General features: G+C 39.6%; 1 non-coding gene across 1 annotated transcript; it reads left to right on the top strand.

Moving 5' to 3' along the window:
* The first annotated feature begins 15419 nt into the window (after positions 1–15419).
* Positions 15420–15526, top strand: LOC145953997 (small nucleolar RNA R71). Its single transcript, XR_014431209.1, has one exon. It is a non-coding gene; the product is annotated as a small nucleolar RNA R71 (small nucleolar RNA).
* The last annotated feature ends 5938 nt before the right edge of the window (positions 15527–21464 follow it).

The raw sequence follows: 21464 nt of genomic DNA, 5'->3' as shown, positions 1-21464 counted from the left end.
CACGAATTAAAAAGAATTTATCTTCAAGAGACTATTTTTATAATTCTCGATCATTTCAAGCCTCAATACTAAGAACCAAGTGCTAGCCACAAAACCAGCTAATTTTTCAACCTTTTGTTCTGAGACTTCAAGATTCAATTCATCACATTCAGTGTTTTCAAAGACGAACAATTTCATTAAAAATATTTACTTTTCAAACACAAATTCAAGCTGGGATTAGCTGAATATGTATATATGCATCATTTTTTTTTTTTTTTTTTTACTTTGCATGAATGAATGAAATGCGTACATCCTCCTAACCCCAAACTTAAAGATTTGCTTGTCCCGAAGCAAAGAGCTAATGAATGCATGATAGATTATTTTGACAAAATTATAAAATGCATGAATATGCAACCAACCCACAACAGAAAGGAATGCTTGTCCCTAAGCATCAGAGTAAAATAAGGAATAAGAAAGATCTCACTGTGGTGGAAAATCATCTGGATACCGTTGAATGTGCCATTGATACATTTGATCAACCATGTAATTATAATGCTGCTGGCGTTCATCCATTTGTTTCAGCCGGTTATCCATTGATTGAATAGCTGCCAGGATAGCAGCATTGTCCACCTCAGGTCCAGGATGTAGAGGGGGTTGTTCAGGAGCTGCTTCCTCATCTGCAGGAGCCGCTTCCTCAGCTGCTGGAGGTAGGTCCTCTAATGGCTCCAGTGGAAACTGCCGTGTAGCCCGGTTCTTCACGGTGTATGTTGGATTTGGTAACTGGTGGTGCACTCCCGACTGGGTTACTACAAAGTAGTATTTATCATCTTCATCTTTCGCAATGCAGTTCATAGAAGAGCAGGTAGCAAAATTAATAGTACGGCTTCCAGGGAGTGGTTCTAACTGGTCCAGCCAAGCGTGATAGCCAAGGTGTTTGGCTATAGTGGTAATGAGGCCGCCGTTCACAATCGCACCGTGGCTGGTATTGGAAATACTCTGGAACTGTCGTGCCAAATGACTGCCAGAATCAATAGGCTCCTCTCTGTTTTCCATCATAGCCCATAAAAGTAAAAGGTCGCTCAAACGAACCTTTCCTTCAGAATCACCTCGGGCCAAAACAGTAGAGGCAATAAAGCGGTGCATAATACGGATGGCGGGATGGCGGAAAGCAGAGGAATTACATTTTCCAGCGACCCAATTACTTGTACCTGTCAAACTATACCAAAAAGAACCAGGGTTGAAAGAACTTGGGGTTCTCGTGCTCCCTCCAGTGGGAAATCCAAAAATATTATTGAACTGAGCCAGGGTTAATTCGTGTTCTTGGTTAAACATACGGAAAGAAATCAAACCTTCAGAACAATTTGGCCCAGATAATATTTCCGTGTGGAGAGAGCTCAAGAACTCAAGAACTAGTCGAGGATAAACAACATCATTATGCATGGTAGCAAAGGTTGTCCACCCAATGTTAGTTAACATGAAATTGATATCAGCACGTAAACCCAACTTACGAATAAATGGGAAGTCGAGATACCTGGTAGGATGGATAGTGCGGAAGCGTAATACCTCGTTCCGCTCACGCTGTTCATCGTTCCGATAGAACCTCGGAGGAAGGTGCGGAATTTCACTTGCTTCTTCCTCGTAACTGTGGGTATCGGAAGCGGTGGAGGACGAACCAACGGTACGGGTGCGCTTGGGAGCCATGGATGAACGGAAGGAGTGAATGTGGGAGGAAGAGGGAAGAAGAGGAAGAAGAAGTGAGAAGCTAGGGTTTGGGAGAGAAGAAAAGAGAGAATGGGCAGAGTTCGTAAGTTTGAGAGAAGTGAGAATGTAAAAGGAGGGGGAAAAATATATAAGGGAAAGGGGAATTTCAAAAATCACGGGTTGTATCTGTTGAGCGTCAGCAGGGAATCACGGGCGTGATTGGAAATCACGGCCGTGATTCTCTTTGTGAGTTTTCAAAAATTCAAACAGAGGAGATCACGCCCGTGATTTATAATCACGGTTGTGATTCTCTCTGGGGTTTTCCAAAAATTTTCCAGAGAAGATCACGCCCGTGATTTATAATCACGGTCGTGATTCTCTCTGGGGTTTTCCAAAAATTTTCCAGAGAAGATCACGCCCGTGATTTAGAATCACGGTCGTGATTCTCTCTGGAACTCTGAAATTTTATTTTTTTATTTTTTATTTTTTTATTATTTTTATTTTTATTTTTTTATTTTTTATTTTTTATTTTTATTTTTTTAAGAAACTTGAGTAGGTTCCTGAAGAACCATAGAGTATAATTTTTCTAAGTGTTCCCCATGGAAATATAACTTCAATCTCTGTGCATTGACCTTGAATATGTCACCTTTATCGTTTCTGATTTCTACAGCTCCATAGGGATATACTTTTTGAACTGTAAAAGGCCCTGACCATCTTGACTTCAATTTTCCAGGAAACAATCTGAGTCTGGAATTAAATAATAGCACCGAGTCCCCTTGCTTGAATTCTCTTCTATGTATATGCTTGTCATGCCACCTCTTTGTTCTTTCTTTGTAAATCTTAGCATTTTCATATGAGTCTAATCTGATTTCATCAAGCTCATTGAGTTCCAATTTCCTTTTTTCTCCAGCATCCTTTAGGTCATAGTTGAAGTATTTTATTGCCCACAAAGCCTTGTGTTCTAGCTCTACAGGAAGATGGCAAGATTTGCCATAAATCAGCCTAAATGGAGACATGCCAATAGGTGTTTTGTAAGCAGTCCTGTAGGCCCAAAGAGCTTCATCTAATCTTAAAGACCAGTCCTTTCTTGTTGTAGATACAGTCTTCTCAAGGATCTTTTTGATTTCTCTGTTGGATATTTCTACCTGTCCACTTGTTTGAGGGTGATAAGGTGTACCAACCTTGTGAGTGACTCCATACTTTTTTAAGAGAGATTCAAACTTTCTTTCAATAAAATGTGAGCCTCCATCACTGATCACAACTCTTGGGACCCCAAATCTTGGAAATATAATTCTTTTGAAGAGTTTAATGACAGTATTTGAATCACTCGTTTGAGCGGGAATCGCTTCTACCCACTTGGACACATAATCAACTGCAACTAATATGAACTTGTAACCTTTAGAACTTGGGAATGGTCCCATGTAATCTATTCCCCATACATCAAAAATTTCTGCTTCTAAAATCCCATTTAATGGCATTTCATGTTTCCTGGATATATTCCCTGATCTTTGGCATTGGTCACAAGAATTTACCATCTTCCAAGTATCCTTAAATAAGTTTGGCCAGTAAAAACCAGATTGTAGAATTTTAGCTGCAGTTTTTGACGTACTAGCATGCCCTCCATATGCGGAAGAATGACATGAGTGAATGATGTGAGGAGCTGCTTCTTCTGAGATACACCTTCTGTAGATACCATCTCTACACCTCTTATATAGGTAAGGTTCATCCCAAATAAAGCTGTTAAGGTCACTAAAGAATTTATTCTTTTGTTGATAATTAAAGTCTTCAGGAAGGACTCCACATGCTAAGTAATTCGCATAATCTGCATACCAGGGACTGTTTTTCACAACAACTGCTAAAAGCTTTTCGTCTGGGAAGCTGTCATTAATAGGGAGTTCCTCCTTTGTTGCTTGGTCTTGTGGAAGTCGAGAGAGATGATCAGCTACTACATTTTCTACTCCCTTTCTGTCCACAATCTCTAAATCAAATTCTTGTAAAAGGAGAATCCATCTGAGGAGCCTAGGTTTAGCATCCTTTTTATTAAAAAGATACTTTAGGGCAGAGTGATCTGTGTAAACAATAACCTTAGACCCCACAAGATAAGATCTGAACTTTTCAAAAGCATAGACGACTGCTAACAATTCTTTTTCTGTTGTTGCATAATTGGCTTGGGCTTCATCAAGAGTCTTGCTGGCATAGTATATAGCATGAACCTTCTTGTCCTTTCTTTGTCCCAATACAGCTCCTATAGCATAGTCACTTGCATCACACATGATTTCAAAAGGAAGGCTCCAGTCAGGAGTTTGCAGAATAGGAGCTGTAGTGAGAGCTTCTTTCAACCTGTAGAATGCATTCTTACAAGAAACATCAAAGTTAAAAGGTACCTCTTTCACAAGTAGATTAGATAATGGTTTAGAGATTTTTGAAAAATCTTTAATAAACCTTCGGTAGAAACCGGCATGCCCTAAGAAACTTCTAACACCTTTAACATCAATTGGAAGAGGCAATTTATCAATTACTTCTATTTTTGCTCTATCTACCTCAATTCCTCTCCCAGATATTAGGTGTCCTAAGACAATTCCTTCTTGTACCATAAAATGACATTTTTCCCAATTTAAGACTAAATTCACTTCAGAGCAACGCTGCAATACTTTAGTTAGATTTAATAGACAGTCATCAAAGGAAATACCATAAACTGAAAAGTCATCCATGAAAACTTCCATCTCTTTTTCTAATAAATCACTAAAGATTGCAGTCATACATCTTTGAAAGGTAGCAGGTGCATGTAGACCCCTAAAATTGTCCGGGTCGGAAATAAAACTCGAAGACCCTCAAAGATCGAAGGAAAGTCAGCCAGAAGGACTCCTAGAAAACCATAGGATGGCTATCTGTAGATTTAGAGGTCTTAGAGTAGCTTAAAAATAAGGAAGTGGAGGGAATGAAGCCCAATACGGCCGTACTAAACTTAATACGGCCGTATTGAAGCTTCAATATGGCCGCAGTGAACTCAATACGGCGTATTGAAGTTTCTGAAACTTCAATACGGCCGTACTGATATCAATACGGCCGTATTGAAGCTTCAATACAGCCGCAGTGAACTCAATACGGGCGCATTGAAATTTCTGAATTTCAATACGGCCGTATTGAACTCAATACGGCCGTATTGAAGTTCAAAAATTCCAATACGACCGTATTGATTCCATAGCCCGTATTGCGCCTATTCCCTATAAATATGGCGTCATTTTGACGTCATTCCACACTTTTGAACATAGTTTCAACCCTCTCCTTGAGTATTCTGGGGTTTTTGAGCAGTGTTCTGCCCTAGAAATCACTCGGAGAGTTGATCCGACGAAGTTCTTGAGCCCCGAGCCATTTTGCTTGAGGATCGAACCTAGTCGAAGGGAAATCCTCCGGATTTCCGTAGTCAAAATTTTATAGGAGGGAGCGAGCGGGCTTGTAGAGCGAGGGAACGCCAAAAAGCTTCCCAGTTTTACGAAATATATAAAAGCACGCTTCAAAGGTTTCTTCTTAAATCCTTCCTTTTACTGCTTTCTGTGTGCATATTTAAACTGTCATCATGTAGATAGTTAATTTATAATTGCTTAGAATAAATAGGGGTAATTTAGTAATTTTACGCTATTATTTTAGAAATAATCTGTCATAGGGAACCCGAAAGGGGCGCTGTGGGGTGCTAACACCTTCCCCACGCGTAACCGACTCCCTTACCCGACTCTGGTTGTAATGGCCGAAGTCGATTTTTGAATCGATTGCCTTATCCCTTTTTTCAATGTTTTGAGTAAAACATTGGTGGCGACTCCAAAGAACCCTCCTTTTGCGAAAACCACTAATCCATGGAGGGTCCCGCTTGGGATTAATATGGATTGGTGAACCATTTTAATAAAATTGCTCGTTTGACGAGGTCTCAGTTTGAGAATAAGTCATTCTAGCAATCCATACTTTTCAAAACAACAAAAGAGTCCAACCATCCTTCGCGAATGCCGAAAGCCCGTTTCGGGCCGGTGTCGACAGATGGCGACTCCACTAGGGAAGCTTCGAGAGTCAGTCCCATTTAGTGACAGATTGTTTTTAACAAATAATAGTTAAAAATTACTTCGTTACCCCTTGCTTGTATGATAACATGATTTATTATATGGCTTTAAATAACTGTTGTATGTTTAAATTCCGCAATTGTTTGAAATACAAACTGTACACAAACCTTTGCACACAACAGTTCCCTCTATACCCGGGGGCATGAGTGATTAACCATAGGGAGTGGATGTTAGTACGGCCGGTTGTCGAATGGGTCTATAGGTGCCCGTAGACCGTTGTCGGAAAGCATCACTCAAGGTGATAACCATGAACTTAAGTCCGACGGTGCGTTGGAACTTTCCATCGACCCACGACGAGAGGAATTGGGTCCCTATAATGGGGGCACCTTGGGGGCCTTGGACTGGTGAGAACAGTTAGAACCTACCTTGAATATGCACCTTTCTGCAGGATACCCCTACCTCGTGATTCGCTCGTGACTGTTCGTGGATGAGTGAATTGTTTGTGCATTGTTTATGTGAAATTGTTTGAGCATACATTGCATTTCTTTAAACATACAACATTCCTATTCTTTTAAAATAAAAATAAATAGGAATAAGGATCTTCCATTGCATGGTGTTAACATCTACCTTCATTGCATTCATATAGGTAGTTTCCCTTTTCACCCAAAAAATACAAAAAAGATACAAATTAAACATCCAAAAGAAAAATGATATTTACCCAAAACCAAGCAATATCATGCATCATCTTAGGGACATCCCGAAAACATGATAATGCTTAGTTCAATAAACACAATGCATGCATATTCAACATCATCATCTCATATCATGCATATAGATCATGGAGGGATCTAGGAGTCATTCATTTCATACATCTCTCCTAGTAATCCATTAATAACAGTAATAAAAAGAAAGAATTAAGCGATGCGTATGTTCAAAAGATGGATCGCACGCCGTTCGTTATTAAATGCAAGCCAACAACCGCGTCAAGCGAACACACGTCAACTTCGTTGTTGGTAATCAAGACGAACAAAGGGGAAGGTCCAACACCGTTAAGGATCACTGCTCCAAGGCCTTTTCCCTACGAATCAAATAAGGCTGTGCCGTGGATATACGACATCCACTCTTCTGCCGACAGCGATATCTCTAACATCGCTGGACTTGGGGGCATGACTAGGAGTGGGAGGATCTACACTCCCGAAGATCTGCACGACAAAGCTCCCAAGAATAAAGGAAAAGAAAAGGAGAAAACCGAGGAAGATAGAGAATCCGAGGAGGAGACTAATGAGCTGTTAAAGTTTATCCGACAGAGCGAGTACTCCATCGTGGATCAACTTCATAGGACGCCAGCAAAGATTACGCTGTTGTCGTTGATCCTAAGCTCCGAACCGCATCGGCAAGCTCTGTCGAAAGTCTTGAACGAGGCATATGTGTCGCACACTATCTCCCAAGACAAGTTTGAGGGGATTGTTAGTCACATCACGGCTAGTGATCACCTCACCTTCACCGATGAAGAAATCCCCGCTGGGGGACCGAATCATAACAAGCCCTTGCACATCTCTGTAAAGTGCAAGGAGTATCACATCGCTAAAGTCTTGGTAGATAATGGATCTTCCTTGAATGTGATGCCAAAAAGAACGCTCAAGCAATTGGCAATCAAGGGAGTCCAAATACGCCCGAGCAACATGATCGTTCGAGCCTTCGATGGTTCTAAAAGAGAAGTGGTGGGAGAGATCAATCTTCCAATCCAAATTGGACCCACTATCTTTAATGTCGAATTCCAAGTGATGGACATTACTCCCGCATACAGCTGTCTCCTCAGCCGACCTTGGATTCATGATGCGAAAGCTGTACCCTCTACGCTCCACCAGAAAGTCAAGTTCATAGTGGGTGACAAACTGGTGACTGTACAAGCTGAAGATGACATACTCATCAGCAAGCCATCCAACATACCTTATGTGGATGCAGCAGAGGAAGCTTTGGAAACCGCCTTCCAAGCATTGGAAATTGCCAATGTTGAAACGTTTCCTCGAGAAATGAAGAAGGTAGCTCATATGCTCACAAAGAACGGATACTTGCCAGGATAAGGGTTGGGCAAGTACTCCCAAGGAATCCCGGAGCTACCCATTATCAAGGACAATCCGGGGAAATAAGGGTTAGGATACAACCCTGTTAAAGATCAAAGAACGAAGAGGAATCAAGATCCTTCTCGACGTTCTTTAAGCCAGATCTTTAGGAAGGCTGGTTCACAAACGTCAAGGCCAGCTGTCGTCATCAAGTGTCCTTTTCCTTCTAATAGGGATGTGTAAATTCAGTGACTATTAGAGATCACTCCTCGGGGACAGCCCGACCCCCGAGCCTCGATAGGGCACATGTTTCCATTATGATTATAATAAAATCATTCTTCATTATTTCTTTATTGCTTCTTTTCTTGCTCGCAATAAAAATCTAAACCACGTTATTTAACCCTGTTTGAATGAACATAAGTGAGGTTAAAATCATCTTGATAACAATAAACCCGCATCATTTTTATGTGGAAATGTGCATGACAGCTTGGAGCACCTTTTCTTGGCATCAATAAGTGCCATCATGGATAAAAGAAATCCTAAAGATAATAAGCTCGGCAGGAAACCCAAAAAGGGGACTATGCAAAATAAGAGCAAAAAGACCCGCTAGGAATCCCACAAAAGGGTGACCTAGGCAAAAGTTAGGGTTACAAAATAATGAACAAAAACAAAAGCCCGCTAAGACATCACAAATGGGTGTTTTAGGCAAAAGTTAGGGCCGTCAAAAAAGAAAAACAAAATAAATCCATGATGGTACCATCAATTGAATTCAACAAGGGGCTCAAGAAAAGCTATCCAAGTTGTCAAAACACAATCATTAATAACAAAGATGTGCTTAACCTCATAAGTGTTTAATCGAACAAGCCTAAACACATAAGCCTACCATGGCCAGCCATTCTTACAAAAACCATTTTTCAAAAATAAAATAATTCCCTCTAAAACACAAACCTTTGAAAATATATCCTTTCCTTCTTTTCTCTCTTGTCCCAAACGATTTTTGAATAATCTTGTGGAAACATGGAGATATAGTGGTCAATAGGAGGGTTGACACATCTTCTAAAGAAAGGGAAGAATCATTTGGTTGATGACACCAAAATCAAATATGCATCATTCCTCGGTAACAGAAATCGGCAGAGCACAGTCCGTCTGGAGGAATGGCAGAATCCAAACACAAAAACGCATCGGTTAATTCTTTTGAAAAAAGAATCAAATAGAATTAGGTGCATCATACTGCATACATGCATACAGATGATAGGTGTACTGGAAGATCACTTATTCTCTGTTTATTGAAAAAACAAAAAAAATAAAAAATATAAATTTCAGAAAAAACAATGCGCCCGTACCATGTTCAGTACACCCGTACTAAAATCAGGGTTATGAACAAAATTTCAACTCAATACGGGCGTACTGAAATGGATGCGGCCGTATTGGCCATAAAGAAATTTTCAAAGACCTCGTCATGAGGCAACTACATAAATTAGAAAAAATAGGAAAAATTGCTTGTGTATGACAGCAGCAAACAAAATGCAAAGATTCAGAAAATCAACAGCGTCATACAGAATAACTGAGCCTGGAGAGGCTTGCCGAAAGAATACTCTCTCAAAATAACTGAGCCTGGAGAGGCTTGCCGAAATAATACTCTCTCAAAATAATTGAGCCTGGAGAGGCTTGCCGAAATAATACTCCCGCAAAATAATTGAGCCTGGAGAGGCTTGCCTAAATAATACTCCCGCAGAATAATTGAGCCTGGAGAGGCTTGCCGAAATAATACTCCTTCAGAATAATTGAGCCTGGAGAGGCTCGCCGAAATAATACTCTTTCATCATAATTAAGCCTGGAGAGGCTTGCAGAAACAATACTCTCTCACCATATAGAATAACTGAGCCTGGAGAGGCTCGCCGAAATAATACTCTCAGAATAACTGAGCCTGGAGAGGCTCGCCGAAATAATACTCTCACAGAATAATTGAGCCTGGAGAGGCTCGCCGAAATAATACTCTCACAGAATAACTGAGCCTGGAGAGGCTCGCCGAAATAATACTCTCTCAGAATAATTGAGCCTGGAGAGGCTTGCTGAAATAATACTCCCCAACTGTACAGAATAAATGAGCCTGGAGAGGCTCGCAGAAATAATACTCCCCAGAGAAACCTCAGCTTAAGCTCATGGAACAAATCCCCAGCGAGAGCTATCAAAGCAAGATCGACAAAATTCCTAATGGAAGTACGATCTCCCAAGCAGAATATCCAAGTCAAAGGACTTAAACTTCCTCAGTGAAGATAGCTCTCCAACTCAAGTGTTGAGTGAGGCTAAGCCTGCAGAGGCTTCCTAAATAATACTCTGGGATACATAAGATCCCTCATTCCCCAATCGCCTACTCAGAGGCATCCCTGCAAAAGGAGAAAAATAAAAAAAAAAAACAACATCAATAACCATTCCCCAAGCGGAATTTGGCACTCAGCCGAACACTGAACTTCAAATCCCCAGTCGCCTACTCAAGAGGCACCCCTTCAAAAAGAGAAAAAATCAAAAAGATCAATAACCATTCCCCAAGAGGAATTCGGCATTCAGCCAATCATCAAACATCAAGATAATTCGCCTATTCAGAGGCACTCTTTCAAAAAAGAGAAAAAATCGAAAAGATCAATAATCATTCCCCAAGCGGAATCCGGCTCTCAGCCTATCATTGAACATCAAGATGATATGCCTAACAGAAGAGGCCAATCACAACCAATGACAAAATCCCCTGGCGGATAACAGCCTACACAGAGGCAACAAAATCCAAAAATTAAAAAGAGTTACCCGAATAAGGATAACCGGGATACTCCACCAACGTCAAAGGACGTCAGCCAAACATAAGGCATCGCTCAACTCAGAGAGAAAGAGCATCTGTGTCTACACCCCAAGGAGTCAGAAATTCCCCATGGGTACCAACAATGCAATGCAAGTTGGGGCACAGGAACCTGTGAATGACTCCACATCCCCTAGACGGATCCCTGCGTTATCCAGCCCTCAGTGGCACAAAATCAGAAAAAACCGTCGAAGCAGCATCGTGGACTGTGGAGACAAAATCATCACAAATCCCTGGAAAGGAGATATTCACGCTACCCCGTCGTCACAAACACGGAGGTATGCAGCTTCCGGCTCGAGCAATGAGCGAAGCTATCTCTGGAAAGGAGCTCACACTGCTCACCGTCGTCACAAAGGTGCTTAGTTTCCGGCTCGAACAAAGAGCGAGACTAAGCCTGGAGAGGCGAAACTCACACTGCTCACCGTCGTCACAAAGGTGCTTAGTTTCCGGCTCGAACAAAGAGCGAGACTAAGCCTGGAGAGGCGAAACTCACACTGCTACCGTTGTCACAAGGGTACTTAGCTTCCGGCTCGGGCGTCGAGTGAGGCTAGGTCTGGAGAGACGGTACTCAACCATCAGCGTCATCAGAGGTGCGTTGATGTCCAACTTCCGGCTCGGGCGGCGAGTGAGGTTGGGCCTGGAGAGGCAATACTCAATCATCAGTGATGTTAAAACACTGGTGTCTAGCTTCCGGCTCGGGCGTCGAGTGAGGCTAGGTCTGGAGAGACGGTATTCAATCACCAGCGTCGCCAGAGGCACGACGGTGTTCAACTTCCGGCTCGGGCGTCGAGTGAAGTTGACCCTGGAGAGGGTAAACTCAGCTACCGAGGATGTCAGAAGCGCCGAGGTATGCACCCACCTGGAGAGGCTACTCAACAATTTTCCACCGGAAGACGCTACAAGTCAGAAGGTTGGCATATTACCCGGACAATTGGGTCAACTCCTTTACTTGTCAATCGGTACACCAAAAGGCCGTTTGACTAAGTAAAGGGGGGGGCAGCTGTAGACCCCTAAAATTGTCCGGGTCGGAAATAAAACTCGAAGACCCTCAAAGATCGAAGGAAAGTCAGCCAGAAGGACTCCTAGAAAACCATAGGATGGCTATCTGTAGATTTAGAGGTCTTAGAGTAGCTTAAAAATAAGGAAGTGGAGGGAATGAAGCCCAATACGGCCGTTCTAAACTTAATACGGCCGTATTGAAGCTTCAATATGGCCGCAGTGAACTCAATACGGCGTATTGAAGTTTCTGAAACTTCAATACGGCCGTACTGAAATCAATACGGCCGTATTGAAGCTTCAATACAGCCGCAGTGAACTCAATACGGGCGCATTGAAATTTCTGAATTTCAATACGGCCGTATTGAACTCAATACGGCCGTATTGAAGTTCAAAAATTCCAATACGACCGTATTGATTCCATAGCCCGTATTGCGCCTATTCCCTATAAATATGGCGTCATTTTGACATCATTCCACACTTTTGAACATAGTTTCAACCCTCTCCTTGAGTATTCTGGGGTTTTTGAGCAGTGTTCTGCCCTAGAAATCACTCGGAGAGTTGATCCGACGAAGTTCTTGAGCCCCGAGCCATTTTGCTTGAGGATCGAACCTAGTCGAAGGGAAATCCTCCGGATTTCCGTAGTCAAAATTTTATAGGAGGGAGCGAGCGGGCTTGTAGAGCGAGGGAACGCCAAAAAGCTTCCCAGTTTTACGAAATATATAAAAGCACGCTTCAAAGGTTTCTTCTTAAATCCTTCCTTTTACTGCTTTCTGTGTGCATATTTAAACTGTCATCATGTAGATAGTTAATTTATAATTGCTTAGAATAAATAGGGGTAATTTAGTAATTTTACGCTATTATTTTAGAAATAATCTGTCATAGGGAACCCGAAAGGGGCGCTGTGGGGTGCTAACACCTTCCCCACGCGTAACCGACTCCCTTACCCGACTCTGGTTGTAATGGCCGAAGTCGATTTTTGAATCGATTGCCTTATCCCTTTTTTCAATGTTTTGAGTAAAACATTGGTGGCGACTCCAAAGAACCCTCCTTTTGCGAAAACCACTAATCCATGGAGGGTCCCGCTTGGGATTAATATGGATTGGTGAACCATTTTAATAAAATTGCTCGTTTGACGAGGTCTCAGTTTGAGAATAAGTCATTCTAGCAATCCATACTTTTCAAAACAACAAAAGAGTCCAACCATCCTTCGCGAATGCCGAAAGCCCGTTTCGGGCCGGTGTCGACAGTGCATTACATAGGCCAAAAGGCATTCTCCTATAAGCAAAAGTACCATAGGGACATGTAAAAGTAGTTTTCTCTTGGTCTAATAGATGAATAGGGATTTGATGAAAACCGGAGTATCCGTCCAAATAACAAAAGTATGAATGCATTGCTAACCTTTCAAGCATTTGATCAATAAAAGGTAAGGGAAAGTGATCCTTTCTAGTGGCATTATTTAATTTTCTATAATCAACACACATACGCCACCCAGTCACAGTTCTTGTGGGAATTAATTCATTATTATCATTTTTAACTACTGTCATCCCACCTTTCTTAGGAACCACATGAACTGGACTTACCCAAGGACTATCAGATATAGCATAAATTACCTTAGCATCCAGTAATTTCAAAATTTCTTTCTTTACCTCTTCTTTCATCTTGGGATTTAGTCTTCTTTGAGCTTCAACAGAAGGTTTGGATCCTTCTTCCAAGAAGATGCGATGCATACAAAATGAAGAACTAATTCCCTTTATATCAGCCATAGTATATCCAATAACTTTTCTAAATTTTCTCAACTCATTGAGAAGTTTTTCAGTTTCTTTTTCATTTAAAGCTGAATTTACTATGACTGGATAAGTGGAGTTAGCCCCCAAAAACTCATACCTTAAAGATGAAGGAAGTGGTTTAAGTTCTAACTTTGGAGAGTTTTCTTCTTGCCAATCTGTTGAAGACTCAAGAAGACTTTCTACTAGAGGATCTTTTTCTTTACACGGGGGACTTGAATCGATCAAGCAAGCATAATTAGGTTGAATCCCCTCAAGATCTATGTGCTTTCCTCCAACTAGAAAATTCTCCAAGGGATCCCTCAAAATAGATCTCATGACTTCTTCCTCCATGTCTTTAGGCAATATATCAACCCTGCAGCAAATATTTTCAAGAGAAGGTTGTCTAACAGATTTAGCAATATTAAATTCCATTGTTTCATCATTAATGGATAAGGACAATTTTCCATGTTTGACATCTACTATCACGCCTGCTGTAGCCAAAAATGGTCTACCTAGTATGATTGGTATTTGTTTGTCCTCTTCCATTTCTAAAACAACAAAATCTCCCGGAATTAAAAATTTACCTATCTTAACTGGAACATCTTCTAAAATTCCTATGGGATATTTTATAGATCTATCTGCTAACTGGATTGACATTGCTGTAGGCTTTAATTCTCCCATATCTAATTTCTTGCAAATTGATAAAGGCATTAAACTGATACTTGCCCCAAGGTCACATAAGGCTTTTTCAAACCTTAGATTTCCAATGAGACAAGGTATAGAGAAACTACCAGGATCCTTAAGTTTTTTGGGCAAATTATGATGGATCAATGTAACAGTCTCTCTATCATCCAATTTCCTTCGGTTAGCTAAAAGATCCTTAAGAAATTTAGCATATGTAGGCATCTGTTGTAGAGCTTCTACAAATGGAATGTTTACATACACTTGTTTGATCATATTTAAAAATTTTTCAAATTGTCTATCAAGTTTAGTCCTTGCTAACCTTTGAGGAAAAGGAGTTGGAGGGTGATAAACAGTTTGAGGCTTTGATGAAGATACTTTTTCTTTTTCTAATCTCTCTTTTTCAGGTTTTTCAACCATAGGAGAAGCATCTTCATCAATCTCAATATTATCATTTTGATTAGACACAGGTCTGTCTAATTTCTTCCCACTCCTTAAAGTAACAGCATTAACATTTTCAGCTGGGTTTGCAACTGTTTTACCTGGGAACTTACCTGGAGAATTGTTTGAACTTGGCATCAACTGTGCAATTTGATTTTCCAGCATCTTGTTGTGGAGAGTAATATTCTCAACCTTGACAGCAAGGTTTTGAATAGAATTTGCCATTGAATCATTGGTCTGTTTTTGATTAGTGACAAAATTCTCCATAAGGTTTTCTAATCTTGAAACACTTTGTTGAATTGAGGGTGTCTGTACTGGATTTCCTTCCCCATTAATGAAGTGATTGGACGGACGGAAATTAGGTTGCTGATTGCTAGTTCCTTGAACTGGGTTATTCTTCCAAGAAAAGTTAGGATGATTCTTCCAACCAGGGTTGTATGTGTTGGAATATGGATTACTCTTCTCTCTTCGAGGAGTGTCATAGAAATTATGAGAAGCTGCCACCTGTTCAGTAGTATCTTCTTTTTCTCCAGTAAAAATTGAGGTACAATCTACTGCAGTGTGCCCTTGTTCCCTACAAAGGTCACATACTTGATTTGTAGCCACTGAATTAACCTTAGCTTTTTCCATCTTGTCTAATCTTTGATTAAGAGTATCAAATTTTGCTAAGAGTAACTCAATATTGTTCACTTCATATCGCCCCGGAGTTCCTTTCCTTGCTGTGACTTCTCTTTCACTGTATTGGCTGTGATTTGAGGCTACATTTTCCAAAATAATCATGCAGTCATTAATAGGTTTCCCCATGAAAGATCCTCCAGCTGCTGAGTCTAATATCATGGTGCTTTGTTGGTCCAATCCTTCAAAGAAAAATTGGATGGTAAGCCAACGGTTGAAGCCATGTTGTGGGCATGCTTGAAGATATCCTTTGAACCGCTCCCATGCTTCATAAATAGTCTCTCCAGTGCCTTGTTGGAAATTAGTGATTTTCTTCCTCAATTCTTTAGTTTTAGAAGGAGGAAAGAATTTCTCTAGAAAAGCTCTTTCACATAATTCCCAAGTTGCTATCTTTTCTCTAGGCACTGTTCTTAGCCACACCTTTGCCTTATCTCTCAAGGTGAGTGAGAATAAGCGGAGTCGCATTCCATCAGAAACTTCATCATCAAATTGCTGGGTCTCACAGATTTCCAAGAACCCCTCTAAGTGGTCATTAGGATCTTCTGATGGTAGTCCTCCAAAGGTGTTCTGTTTGAGCATATTCACCAGAGAAGCTGGTACAGTAGCTCCAGTTTGCATCTCCCCTCCAGGTATCCCACGAGCTACGGGTGCAGAGTAATCCCGAAGCGGTAAATTATCTCGTTGTGCAGCCATGTCAAATTCTCTAGAAAGGTTTCTTTTCCTTCTCAGGAGAGTTCTTTCAATCTCAGGATCAAGTGGTGTTGGTTTCCCAAGACGTAGAGATCTCTTTTGCATTAACCCTAAGGCACTGCAAAAAAAAAGAAAGTGACCCGTGAAATCTGAATTGGAGAAGTAAATACTAACAAACAAAAAAAAAAATTATTTATTTATTTAAATTTTTTTTTTTTTTTAAATTCGAATTAAAATAATTGTAATTTAAATCAAGAGACGTAGCCCCGGCAACGGCGCCAAAAACCTGATGTATTGAAAACCGCAAGTGTACGGTTGTCGTCAAGTAATAAATATCGAATCACAGGGACTACGTGTTTGACCTAGAATTACTAGTATTTTAATTTGAATTTTAAAACAGATTGAATTTTTGTTTTGAGATGATAAGATCAGATTTGATGGTAAAAGAGATAGTAATGCAATTAATGAATAAGATAAAACTTTAAGATAAGATAAGGAGATTTCCGGGAATCTAGGGTTCGCACAAAGAGTTCCAACAATATTGAATTATTATTTTCATTAATTAATTCTATTCCATCTTGAAGGTAGTCTTAACCTAATTTAATCCTTGCACCTTCTCAGGCTACGAGGACGTGTTTAATTAAAATTAATCTCTACTCTCGTAGTAATTACGTTCAATTAAACCCATTAAGATCTTTGTTAATCTATTGCTCCTCGAAAGCTTAAATCAACTCTCGTGATTTAACACTCAAGTCTGTTCCTTTAGGTTCCGATAATTAGGTTCTCCTCTCAGTTCATCCCTAATTATCTATGATTATGAAAATTAAGATTAATTGTTTATCATAATTATAATCAAGTTCTCCTCTCAGTTCATCCTTAATTAATGTTATTATGAAAACAATAATATTAAAGTTCATATATAAAATATAAAAGAACAGATCAAGAATTGGAATAAAATTAAGAAACTGAATAATGCATTAATAAAGAGGTTCTCAGAGGCTAAGCCCTGATCCCAGAAAAAGGGAAACTACTCACAGGAGTTCATAGTAGTTCTCCAAGAAAAGAAGAATAAAAGAAAAGCAAACCTTAGAGTCGATGGCACAGGCGCCCAACCTTCTCCAAGTGTCAAAAACTAAAAAAAACTGTCTCCGAAACAAAAGTCCCCGTTCTAGGCTAACCTCATCTAATTTATAACCTAAAAGGGTAAAAAGGTAAAACTACCAAGATAAAAATTACAAAGATAAAATAAAAATAAAACATAAAACTTAAAAAGCTGGGACGCGAAGTGAATCACGGCCGTGACTGAGAATCACGACCGTGATCTTCTCTGGAGCACATCTATGAAGGGTCAGTGGCGTTCACGGGTGTGATTGGGAGTCACGACCGTGATTTTCTCTGGTGAATCACGGGCGTGATTTAGAATCACGGCCGTGATTTTCCCTGTAGCTTAGCATTTCCTCTTTAATTCTTAAATCTTGATCCTGCTCAGAGAAAACACAACACATACCAAGAAAAGCATAAAATAGGAAAATGATATAAAAATTTATTAAAAACATGAAAGATATGCATGATTATGCTATGAATTCTTGTGAATTAAAGTGCTAAAATACGAGTAAAATACACAACATCACATACCCTTTTGTTGGAGTCTTTGGAGCTTATCCATAAGCTCCCTACTATAATAGGAAGGTATATGCCTTCTTCTCATAGCACTCCTTAACTCATTCCAATAAGTGATGGGAGGATCATTATGAAGTCTTCTCTCTCTTTCCAAGGATGTCCACCAATACATGGCTTGTCCTTGAAAAGCTAGGGTGGCTAAAGGAACTTTTCTTTCCTCACCTACTTTATGACAAGTGAAAATTTGTTCCACTTTCATCTCCCAATCTAAGTAGGTGTCCACATTATCTTTTCCATGAAAGTAAGGGAGATCAACCCTTGATTCCCTCACTTTGTGTTCTTTAATGACTCTCTTAGGTGTTGGTTGATAGTAAGCATCCATATGCATACTACCATCATTAGCTTGGCTTTGAGAATCATTGGAGCTCTTGGTTGAGCTCCTAGAAGAACCTTTTGGACTTTTATTTTTATTTAAACTTTTTAAAAGTTTTTCTTCTCTTTGCTTAATCTTTTGGATTTCTTGTTCCAAAGCCATGATTTGTACTTCTTTTTCAAGTTTCTCTTTTTGTTTTTGAAGCATCTCATCATTTTTCCAAAGTTTTAGTGCTTCAACCTCCTTGACAATTCTTTCAAAACTTTTAGGAGTATCAAAGTCACTACTACCTTGAGAATGATGACTCATGGTTAAGCAAAAGAATTTGTATGCTATGCAAAAAGTTATAAAATGTTTTTGGTATTTTCTAGGAATGAAAATAGCACTTGGAAGTCTAAGTGTACAAGTTGCACTATCAAGGGAGGTGAGCTACAAAGAGCCACTTAATAACCAAGCCTTTTCAAGTGGAAATCACTAAACTCCTTTGTGGTATTTCCAATTCCTCAAAACTTTTCACAAAAATTTTTGTATGCTTTTTCACAATTGGTTTGTTTTTAACACTTAACTAAACGTGAACAAATAAAACTACACAATTCTAGACGTTTATAGGCAACAAAGTAAAGCAATTAAGTACAAGAAAACTTGAAAGAAGCAAGTTAAACAACTAGTCGGATATCCTAAGTGGAAGCTTGAAACATATGAAATTTCCAAGCCACTTCCACTAGTACTACACGTGAGAGTCTATCAAGGATGTAGATATACCTGACCAGCTTCTTAATACTCCCTCCAAGCTTTACAAATTGATTTAAAAATACAAGAGAATTGACAAAAATTAAACTAGCCTAAAAAGCAATAAAGTGGCGGCTTTGGTGACCAATTAGTGGCGGTTTTGTGTTCAACTTTTCTAACACTTAACCAAGTGTTTAATCCACCACTAATCCTTCAATATGCTGCTCCTGGACCTGCAAAAGAAACACAACAAAGAGGTTAAGGTGGCTGCCTCACAAGGTGAAGGAATTGGTCACTCAAGTGAAGGAGATTTAGGATGATTTTGGTCACTAAATTAGGTCAAATTTGGTGATTATAGTGTCCAAAATTTTTCCTACTCTTTGTTGAGCAATGCTTGATCCTTGAGCAAGGATTTAAGGCCACTTCCAGCACAGGAAATTATTGAAAGAAAACTAGACAAGCAACAAAGCACAATTTGGAAAGCTTATACCAAAATTAAGAGTAATATGTGTAGATGACAAGACTCAAAGAAGTTCAACAAGTAAAACTGAAAATTAAGACTCCAAATAAAAGCTAGCACTCAGAGAGAAGAGTTCCTAGATAGGTACTAGAATAGATGAACAAAACAAAAAAAATTTGAAGACAATTGGACAAGTATAGCAAAAGTAGTAGCCAAAATAATAACAAGGAATCAAGTAGGTTTTTCAACTTGTATACCTCTCGGCTTTTTCCTTTTAATTTTCTTTCTCTATTTTTTTTTTTAATTCTTTATTTTTCCAGTATCAAATTAAGAGTCCAGAGAGTATATTTGCCTTTTGTTTCAAAATTTTTAGAGATTCCAAGCTATAGAAACCGAGAATACAAATCAGCCAAAAATTAGGTCAAATTTCAAGTGAGAATGATAAACTAGTGCACTAGTTTTAGGTTTTGGTTTGGATTCTTTTTGAACTATTTTTCTTTTGAACTTTAGGTCTTTTCTTTTGTTTAGGCTCTGTTTTATCTCTGTTTTTCAGCCTCTAAAATTTTTTTTATTAAATTTGAATCCACAAGAAAGTGCACTAGAAATAGGATTACACTTGAAAATTTTTTTTAGAAGATTTTTAATGGAAGGTGATTTGAAAACTTAAGAACACAAAGGAAACCTAACTCTAAGGAAACTTACTAGAACTAATAGCAAGTTATGAACACAAAAAGGCAAAAGAAAAAGCACATATAGGAGGCAAGAACAATAGGTAAACCGAAAGCAATATATGGACACAAAACTCAAAATAAAACTAGGTTAAACATGCTATTCAAGGAATTTGCAACAAGTAAGGACTAAACACAAACTTCTAAGACAAAACAAAGATTTAAAAACAAAATCTAAATGCAATGCATGAGGTCCAATCACGGACACATACAAGGAATGGAGAGACTCAAAATAAACTCAAAATTAGCACAAAGCAAATAGTTCCTACAAGTTGATTATGGAAGAAAATTCAAGACAATCAACAATGGATCTATGAACTCAATAGCATCAAAATATAGATCCGAATTGAAACTCAATTAAGACAAACATAAGAACACAAAGAACACAAAATATTCGGACCAAACAAGATGAAGAACTTATCTCCTTGAAGACCTTGCTTTGATACCAAAAATGATAGCAAACCTAGGAGAAGTGATGGATGATCTTCTCCACAGATTTGCTTAGGCCGGATCTTCTTCAATGGAGACTTGATTCTTCACTTATGAACACTTTGCTAGCTACGAACTCAAGATGAACTCAACCTAAACTAGGAAGGAAGCATCCAAGCTCAAGCATCAATGGAGAGCACACTTCAAAGAGGAGGATTCTAAGGTGGAATCCTAAGGTTTTGAAGATGAACTCTAGGGGACTTTTGAGAGAGGAAACTCGGCCAAAGGCTCACAAATTTCTATTATGATCAAAAGTAGTACAAATGGTTAAGGAGGTAGCATATATAACATCCGGAAATGGCTCACACTTGGCTCCAATGTGCTAGCCTAATGTGGCGCCAAGTTTTTGAATTCAAATTTGAATTTGAATTCAAAAACTTAACTCACATGCAAGGTCCGGTCACATGGGTGTTTAGTGTCCATTTAGGTTGAATTTGATTAGCATTTAGGGTTGAATTTGTGTCACACTTGTTCAGCCAAGGTGGCGCAAACAATGTGACTCCAAATTCAACTTAAATGCAAGTCAAATTTAACCTAATGTTGCCTAATCCTCAATTTTAATAATTCCTCCTTAAAACCTAATCTAATGACCTAAATACAATGGTCTAATGAATACAATCAATAGGAAATATTACAAGGAAAATAATGAGCCCAATATTGGGTACCAAAAGCCCAAAGGCCCATGAAGCCCAAAACTAGGCCCAACTAGCCTAAACCCTAATCTATGGTCAAAATACAAGACCAACATGAAAATAGATTCCTAAACTAAGAAAGTACAATTAAACATGGTGTATAATCAATTAAGCCCAAGTAAGAAGCACCCTAGGCCCACCAAGCCCATTGGGCCCACCAAGCTCTGAAGCAGTCAAATCTTCAAGTAACCTCCTGGCCATAGCTCTAGTGGTTGGGCCTTTAGCCCATGCTCTTCCATCAGATCGCCTTGCGGTCTAATGAGACTTATGCTTCCCAAATGGGTGAGCTACAGGAGCTCGCCACCTCTTCCCGGGGTCGGGTGCGTTCCTTGGAAGATGAGGTGACATCTCTGAAGGCTAATTTGGTGGTGGCGGCCGAGAAGCGTCTTTGTGACGAGGTGCTTCTTGGTGGGAAAGAAGAGGAGGTTGCTGCCCTAAGGGTGGACCTTGCGAAGATGGCGGCAGAGAGGTCCGAGTTGGA

This window comes from Cajanus cajan, chromosome 1 (genome assembly GCF_000230855.2).
Source record: "Cajanus cajan strain Asha chromosome 1, NIPB_CcT2T_4, whole genome shotgun sequence".
NCBI classification, from domain to species: Eukaryota; Viridiplantae; Streptophyta; class Magnoliopsida; order Fabales; family Fabaceae; genus Cajanus; species Cajanus cajan.
Note: the sequence above shows the minus strand (reverse complement) of the source record. Positions and strands in the feature narration are given on the sequence as shown.